Genomic DNA, 9,247 nt, shown 5'->3' on the forward strand with positions numbered 1-9,247 from the left:
TTTCATCTATCTAAAAGAACATGACTGCACAGCTTAGCTTTGCAAAGTTGTATTTAAACAAACAACAAAACTCCTGGAACAATGTCCTTTGGACAGATGAGCCCAAAGTGAAGCAAAACGTTTGGCAAAAACCAAACAGCCTATCAGCTCAAACACCTCAACCCAACTGTCAGCACAATGGGGGACAACTGATGATTTGGGCATGTTTTGTACCCATGGGACCCGAAGACCTTCCAGTCACCGAACTCCTCTGTATACCAAAGAATTCACTTGCGTCTTAGCATTTCCTGGTTAGATTTCAGTGAAATGTCTTAAAGAATGGCCTCAGTCATGTTCAGACTCTCAGTCTGACTGAAATGCTGTAGGCCTCAGGAGGTAGAGCAGGTCACCTGCTGATCAGAAGGTTAGTGGTTCGATTCCTTGCTCCTCCTCCAGTCTGCATGGGCAAGATGGGCAAGATACTAATCCTAAGTTGCTCTCCGATGCATCCATCGGAGTATGAATGTGTCTGAATGTAGTTAGGAAGCACTAAGCATAGAAGAAAGTGCTTGGATGAATTGGTGTGATTGGGTGAATGTCGTATGTTGTTTAGAGCGCTTTGAGTACTCCGGGAGAGTAGGAAAGCCTTATATAAGAATCTGTCCATTTATGAGAGCCGTGCATGAGCTACAAAAAACAAATAATTCAAGTTGTTGCTACTAAAGTTGTTACTGATCTACTGAATGAAGATGTGTTTTTTTTTCAAAGGACTGTATGTAACGTAAAATTACTTAATTATTAAATTTAGATAAGCTGTATTTAATTTTCAATCATTTATGGTTTTTAGATAACCATTGAAGCAATTTTTAGCTAACCTATTAAAATCATTTATCTTTAACTGACAGTTTACTAATTCTAATTACATGATTCATCCATTACTTTTAGCTATTTCAAGAATTTTATCAAATCCCATTTTCCCATTTTCTCTTATTCCTTTATTTTCTCATACATGTGACTGGAAGTCATTATTTCACATGATACATGATACGCTGTTAAATTATTTTCTTTCCAAACTCTTTGTTCTCACAACATTTTCTTATAAAACTCAACATTAGGAATTTGGACAAATCTCATATTAAAAAAAAAAAAAAAAACAATATCCAACTGCCACACTTACACTTTTGTCTACATACTAACACAATTCTGTCTGTGTCCCCCCCCCCCCCATGCCTAAGGCAAAGACGGGGACTTACCAAATACCACACTCATCCACGCACGCCTAAACACAGACACATGAATATCGCCAGGCGAGTACTGAGGAGAGGGGAGCCGTCATTTGTCAACAAGGAACTTTGGCAGCTCACAGTTGCCATGGGAACTGTCTGTTGCCGAGGACTGGTTTTGCATCACAAGGTCCTCAAATTGGCTCCAAAGCCTCGGAGGTCCCACCCCTCCTCCACCCGGCTCACCTCCATCTCTCAGAGCTTCAAACATATTGTCAGGTTTTTCTTTTCTCCTCTGGTTTCTTTTTTCTTCTTGCTTTGCCGTCTGCTGCATTTCAATCCCCAGCCAACTTCTGTAATTAGCAGGGACAGCGATAGATAGATAGATAGATAGATAGATAGATAGATAGATAGATAGATAGATAGATAGATAGATAGATAGATAGATAGATAGATAGATAGATAGATAGACTCTTACATATCAGGGATCCCTTTAAACCAACAACCACAATACACAGTTTAAAATAACAAGGACTACAGCAGTGATTTGCCCTCTGCAAGTGCTTACAGATTGTTATGCCTGAATTTTCATCCATGTCACCGCAGCTCAAGCCCAACAAGTCGATCCCCGTAGGATCAATTTGATTCAGCTTACATAACATCCACAGTTCTCTGGCTGTTGTTGATGTTTCTGGGTCTCTCCCTCCAGCATAATGTGCCTGCATTTCAGGGCTCAAAGAAGCTGTTGGTGTTTGATAAACACTTGTAATGTGTAGGATTGTCCTCAATCCTGGACTGTGAAGCACGTCCCCTTCACCACCCCAGTGGATATTTCACGGTGCCAAGACAAAGTTTGTAAGACGGAAGATGAAAGAATGGTTTTATTGGGTAGGAAACCTGACTTTGGAGATGGCTGGTCTCAGCTAACCATGTTTTTCTCAGTATTGTTCTGAATGGGGCAAACAAAGCTGATGCATGATAACACAGACTGGTGACAAAAGCTGTGCAGTGACACTGATTGGCTTATAAGGATACTTGAGATCTAATTAGCCTGTTTGAGTAGATTAAAGACTGTTTTGTTGCTTTGTAAATGAACATGCTTATTTGTTTAGATCTGGTTTAAAGAAAAGAAAAAACAAAACACTAGACAATAAATTTTCATTTTCACATTACAAGCTTGCTGAGCTCCTCAAAAGGTCCTCAGTGACTAATGTTGAACTTTCAAAAACTGCAGTTCCTCTAATGACCACTTGGGGCTGGCTTCAGAGGCAAGTCAATCCACGTATTGTGCCATGTTAAAAGCCCCAACTATAGAGCACAAATTAACATTTTACTGACTGGTAAAAAAATATTGTTTTGATTTCTATTGCTAATTTCTGTATTTTTATCTAACGTGTCCCTTAAGGCTTAACATTATATATAATTGGATGCAAGGCCTAATTACTCTTTATCATGCTGCGGTAACACAAATATTTCCCTTGTGAGATCAATAAAGTATCCAAAGTATATGGCTTTTTTGTGTGATGTGTAGCTGTCTTGTGGACATAAGAGCTGCCCATTCGGTTTTCCAGTAGGGACTCTGCGCTCTAAGATCTTTAACTAATTTTATATTTGACCCAAGATAACATCATTTTCAATATTACACAGAAACACCTTGCTTTCCAACTACAAGGAGCATTGCAGTGGCCGAAACGGAAACTAAAAGATTCCCAAACAGCCCACAAACCAACTTTGTCATTTATTAGATTTATTAGATTCCCCTTGTGTTTTTGCCCCCTTGTTTAAGACCCCCTCACTCTTCGTGTGTTTCAGTAACGTCTTTGTCTCCAATCTCCTCCTCTTGTTGACATGTTTCTGTCCTTGTGTTTCATTCGGTCTCCCCTGTTTGTCCACTCAGGTTCTCCTTGTGTCTCTGTCCCGAGTCCCTCTCTGTGTTTATGTGCATATGTCCCTTTTCTGTTCCCATGTTCCCCTCATGTTTATTCTTTATCTCCTGCCTATTATGTTTATCCATGTTCCCATGTTCCCTCGCTCCCTCTCTCTCTCACGGCAAGCTTGCGAGTCCCAGGTTATGTCTCTCCATGTTTACTGTTTTATTTTGAAGGCCTTGTGCTCCATGTTCAGTGTGTTTAGTGTTGCTTCCACTGTGGCCTCACGCTCATTTGTATCAGTTGTTTCCCCATGTGTTTCCACTTCCCCTGATCACCTCCACTTGCTCCAAGCCAGTGTGCCAAATGGAGCTCTTTCTGCTTGAAATGTATTTTTATGAAGTGGATGAAATCACAAAACTGGTGAGCGATCCTGGTGTTGAGGAAAGACCGTGCTGGTGCGGCCAAAAAACACCTTTAACTGTAAACCTGTCAGCTGAAAGCTGCAAAGACATGACTGGAGACGCGACAATTATCCTCAACAGGAAATAGATGTCAGTTTAACATTTGTGAAGTTGGAGATTTGTGGTGAAAGTACACAGTGCAACTGATCAGATCAGGATGTTGAGGGAAGGAATGAAACACAGCAGCTGTATCCATCTGGAAGTGCCTAAGAAGATGATCCTGAACAGGAGATCAGCCAGATCCAAATTAAGGTAAGGTTTTCTCTTTTTCATGGGCCAGTTGGCAGTTTAATTCATGAGTGGGTATGGATTCACAAGTCTGATTCAGACTGGTTCCAGATCTGTCCAAACTGGTTCCTTCAACTTGACTGTATAAGCAACAGCAGTATACTAAACACTGCAGAGTATTTCCACACACTCAATCTTCCCTTGTCACACAACATAAGAGAGCGAAAAGGAGCACAAATATCCGACTCTAAATAAAAGTTAATGTTGCTAATGTCACCAAATAAAGGAATTAACAGGAGTTTCCACTTGGCTGCGTAAAGGGAATGAATGGATAAAGTGGATGATGCCAGTGTGTGTCTTTTGTTTGCTGAATATGCTGCTTTCAGTGACAGAACACAACTGTCATTTAAGGTCTCGCATATTAAACGTGACATTAATTACATTAACGACAGTTCATTAGTAACCTTTGCGATGCTTCAGCATTCAGACTCTGGCATTTAATTTCTTCTCTCGTTGGTCTTTAATCGCTGTTAAAAGTGTTGCTCTGACAGTGCAGCAGGGGATTGAGAGTCAGCTGCTCTCGTAATGTGAAGCAATATAAGCTTCCAGCATCCAGCTGCGAGTTTGAGGAGTAGCAAAATGAAGGGAGGAGGGCAGTGTGAAAGGCCACACCCTGTCTGAAGACTGATACCTTTGGCAGTAATTCAAGTTTCCTTGTTGAGGCCCTGAATCGCTCTTCTTGTTTCAGCATGTAGCAGCAATGAGGTCTGACGGACCTGAGAGGAAGAATGAGGTTAAATGTTGGAGGAGGGGAAAGATGGCCCGAGAGCATCCACAACATGTCCTCCTTTAACCTTGTTCTATATATGTTCTGCCACATTCCCCGTTTTTTCCACCACGCTAACTGTACAACCCCTGAGATCAGCTGTTAAGCTACACATCTCTCCACCCCGGCCCACCGTCCTATTTCCTCAGGTCATGTCCTTTACTGTTCTGCACCACGGCTGCTTTGAACTGTCTGGAAAATATATATGGAATCATGAAGGGCGAGGATGGGGCGACAGAAATATTATGTAGTGGGGCCGCTAGCTTTGACGTAACCTTTTAATCTTGCTTGTACCAGCCATTTTCACTCTTTACATCTGAATTTCAAATGCCAACCTTTTTTTCTTTTTTCTCTCGCTCCTCTTCTCGGCTGCATTTGTCACACTGAAAAAGGCAGGTCATCTGTGCTTGATTAATGCCGTTCTATTGGTCTCTGGACTTGTCTTTGACCCCAAGCACGATTTTACTGGCACTGTGTTTTGAAAGTGCATGTGAGGGGTGCAACTGAGCTGAAAGGAGTTAGCGGGTCATTTGAGCGCACAAACTGGTCAGTGGTCAAATTCAAATTGGTATTAAACACTTCCCTTTACCACCAGTCATTGTCACATGATTGTCAAGGGCCACAGCACAGTGGAAGATGCCTACAGCTGCAGGGAAGTTTACTGGCCGTTGCACTACCATGAGTGGCCACTAGGACAAATATTTCCATGGTAACCTTCTGTTTCAGTAACTATCAAATGGAAAACTGAAGCCATCAAATGATTATTTGTTGAACTTGACTTAAAGTGTCTGTCTTGTTAAAAAAAAACAAAAAAAACCCAACAACATTCTCACTGAGGTTTAAAGAGTGCTGTATGTGAGACAGGGATCCAAGGTATGGTGCCAGAAATTCATGCGCAAAACATGAAACACCTCTGAAAGCCTCCGCTCGAACATCTTGAACCACTCAGTTTTATTTACAGTTGATATATATCCATAAAAAGTCTTTTTCACATGCGATCAGAAAATTTCACAGAGGTTCATCACTGTCACCACTCACTGTATCCATACACGTGTAAATAAAGACTTAGAACTTTCCCTGTGCCAGCATTCATCAAGGCAAAAACATGACTCAGACTGCCCTCTGAGTCATTTCTACAGCTCATCTTAACCTCAAATACCCCGAAACTCCAGACTCTAATTGGCACTCGAACTAAATTCTTATTAGTTGGTTTCTTTGTCTCCTGTGTTTCTGTGGTTTAGTTCAGAATTATGGTTCCCAGTGTAACCAATTAAAGTGCAGAAAAACAAGAGAGAGAGCGCATAGAGATGGGTCAAAAGTACATTGCTGAACTATATAACATATCATTACAGTGAGCGTGCAGTGATCCTTGGGTGGGCACTCACAATACTGATGCGCGAAATGGTTTTCACAGCAAGTTACAACACCTATTCCTACCTCGCATTTAATTTCCAGTTATACCCAAGCCATCTTTTAAACTAACACAGGCACAATTATCACTTTCATTCTTAGCGAGCGATACGTAAACCAGTGCCTGTGCATCCATTTAGAAAAAGGAAAAGCAAACAGCATTTTAAAAAAGGTTTTTTAAAAAAAGCACCAATTTGATTTAACAGTGTTTTTATGAAATGCAGCAGCTAAACTGATATACAGAGTAGGGAGCTTGTTAACAACATCCTCTGCAAATGGAGTTTGGTTAAATTTCCTGTCATGCTTTGAATTTCCAATACAAGGGACTCGTCCCGCAATGCCATCGGGACTCAGAGTATGTTCCCTCAGTCGTTGCCAACTCAACGAGTCGGCAAAAACTGACCAGATTTATGAAAAAAGTAGATAGTTTGAACTGCAACGTAAAACTGGTGCTAGCAGAAAGACTGTCATGAGTCCCACTCGAAACATTTCCTAGCTTCAAAGTAACCACGTTTACCAAGTTTAGCTTCAGCACTGCACAGACAACAATGTTTTGCGAATGGGTGAAAGACAAATAACGCTAAAGCTATTTAATTATTCTGCTCACTAACAAGCTAGGTAAGTGTCACATCACAGTCAATAATAAGATAGCTATGGCATTTTAATAATACAGCAAAGAATAATACAGCATTTATAAAGCTATTAATAATAAAGCAATTGACTTGCTTTAAACAATATAATATTTTAGCTAAGGATGGCATCACCATCCTTTTAGGGGTGGCAAGAATGATATATTGTGGTATCTCTACTATCTTCACAAATAGGTATGTACAGTTTTATGCAGTGACTCAAACTGTTAATGGTTAACTTAAGCTTAAATTCTTGGTGTTGTGGTGGTTATTTCAGCTAAACTATGATTCTTATGGATGTGTGATGGTTTCCAGTGTTTGTGTGGCCAAGAAAGTTGTAAAGGCTTAGCTATTAACAGGCCACCGTGACTGAGACTCATGTAGCAATTAATGACTCACAGTCAGTGTTCCTGTCTGGGGCTGTTTTCCAAATGTTAATAAAACCCGTGTTCCTGTAGCTGTGACAATGTGTCAAAAATGCAAAATTTAAATCCCTCACAGTGACAATTCCTGAGTTAATTTATTACAAAGTTATTGCAAAACTAAATAAAACTAAACAGACAAGAAGACTTTGACAGAGTCTACATGCAGCTTAGAAGCCCCCAACTGGAAAACATGAAAACATGTTAGCATTCCCTTTGTAAGCTCAAACCATCACTATGTGGACAGTCTCACTGATCTTGCATGGCTGAGTCTTAGATCCTTCATTATCCTCTGGACAGGAACTGTTAAATAGACTGCCATTGATATACAGCTTTTGTTCTCAATTTGAGCAGTAAAAGCATTTTCTTACCACAAGTCTCATTCACCCATTCACATAGATTCATGCAAACCCTTTATTCTTTATGTCCAAAGTTTTTACCTAACGTTCACCCACACACACTCTGATGAATGGGGGGGGGGGCAACTCTTGCGCACAAATATTTCAACATGCAGACTAGGCGAGCCAGAGATCAAAACATGCACTTGTGGACATGGAAAGTATAATGGAGGCCTTAGTCCTATAGGCTACAGTAGTTATATTGAAATCCATTGTTGGGCTTTGGTATTGTCAGTTTCATTTTTCTCAGGCAAACATCAGTATTTCCCAGTTTTTCCCTAAATTCTCTAAATATTTCATTCAAATCCTTGACCACTAAAAGGTTTAACAGTCCTGTAGGCACACATGAATTGTTATATTTTAATAGAAAACTCTGAGATAAGTGCATGAGCATTAATTGACTTCATTCAGGGTTCACTTCTCCCACTCCATATTGTTTAAAGGCTTATATGCAGATGTTACTTTAATTCTTCTTTAACATTTAAACCGCATGGAAACTTCAAGCATCTCCAGGAGTAACGTGTGTGTGTGTGTGTGTGTGTGTGTGTGTGTGTGTGTGTGTGTGTGTTCGTTCTGTACACCACTGGGAAAACTCACCAGGTGGCTTTAGTTAGGAGAATGGCTGTAGTTTCACTGGTGTGTAGAAATGTATAGCCCCCCCCCCCCCGACCCCGTCTAAGTCAAACCCTTCGCCGCTCTCTTTGGGGCCCTCAAAGCCTCCAAACAATAGAAGTAGTGTACTCGAGACTGTCACTGAAATGACCACTGCGAGAGCTTGCCTGTGTTAGCCTGCTTTGTCCCCATGTTAAAGTGACATCTGTATGTTCATTTCCATGTGCATTCTGGTTCGTTTGACAGTGTGTGTACGCACTTTTTGCGATTTCTCAGTGAATTAAAGAGGCATTCTTTGAGCAGTGGGCGGCCCAGAGGAAGCACAGGGGCTTTCAGATGGTGTGGCAAGGTCGCTGTTTAACTTGGACAGCCTGGCTGTTATTTCTGTCTAACCTGTGGCAAGCTGGCAACACTCTCTGAAAGGAACCTGGAGGACTACCGGGAGGAAAACTAAGTGTGTAGTGTATGAATGGGAAGCGGCAAGATACAGACAGAAAGAGACGGAGACCTCACACACCAGAAAGTTAAACTAGAGTTTAACCAAAGGGGGAAAAAAAACAAACCGAATCAACGAGTGTTAAAAAGAGGCCCAGCGAGTCATAGCTGTTATGACTGCACCTCTGTGTGTAACGTGTTAATGTTAATGTGTTTCTACAGGAGTACCAGTGAACATAAAAGGGCTGCGTGCATGTGTGTAAGTATTAATGATGGTGATACAGCTTCACAGTAAGGCCACAGCAGTGTTTACTGAGCTATAAGTGGACACACAAGCTACAGTCGGGAGATCTGACTGCTGCACACACAAACACATGAGCGAATAGCCAAACAGAGTATGTCTTCCATAGAAAAATATAATCTAACCAGCCAACATGTTAACATCAATTATACCTTGACTAACTATATACAAAGTGTCAAAGTCCAGAGGCTGTTATGAATAAAGTCAAGCCTGATTTCATGGAAAAACATGAAATGGTACTGAAAATACAATGTTTATGTTCATGAAGAAGTTTACAAATTATCCTCTCACCTTTTTTGTTAAAGACAAATTTTAATCCAAATCATCATCTTGGGCTCACTCTAACCATGTATCGTTGTTGTCTCAACATAGCTGGGAATTAATTAGAACACCAATGCAAAAGAAAATGTATCAGTTCAATGTGGACTGTGTGTGGTCTCTTGTGTGGACAC

Source organism: Perissodus microlepis, chromosome 19 (genome assembly GCF_051167445.1).
Source record: "Perissodus microlepis isolate ML-2025 ecotype Zambia chromosome 19, ASM5116744v1, whole genome shotgun sequence".
Taxonomy (NCBI): Eukaryota; Metazoa; Chordata; class Actinopteri; order Cichliformes; family Cichlidae; genus Perissodus; species Perissodus microlepis.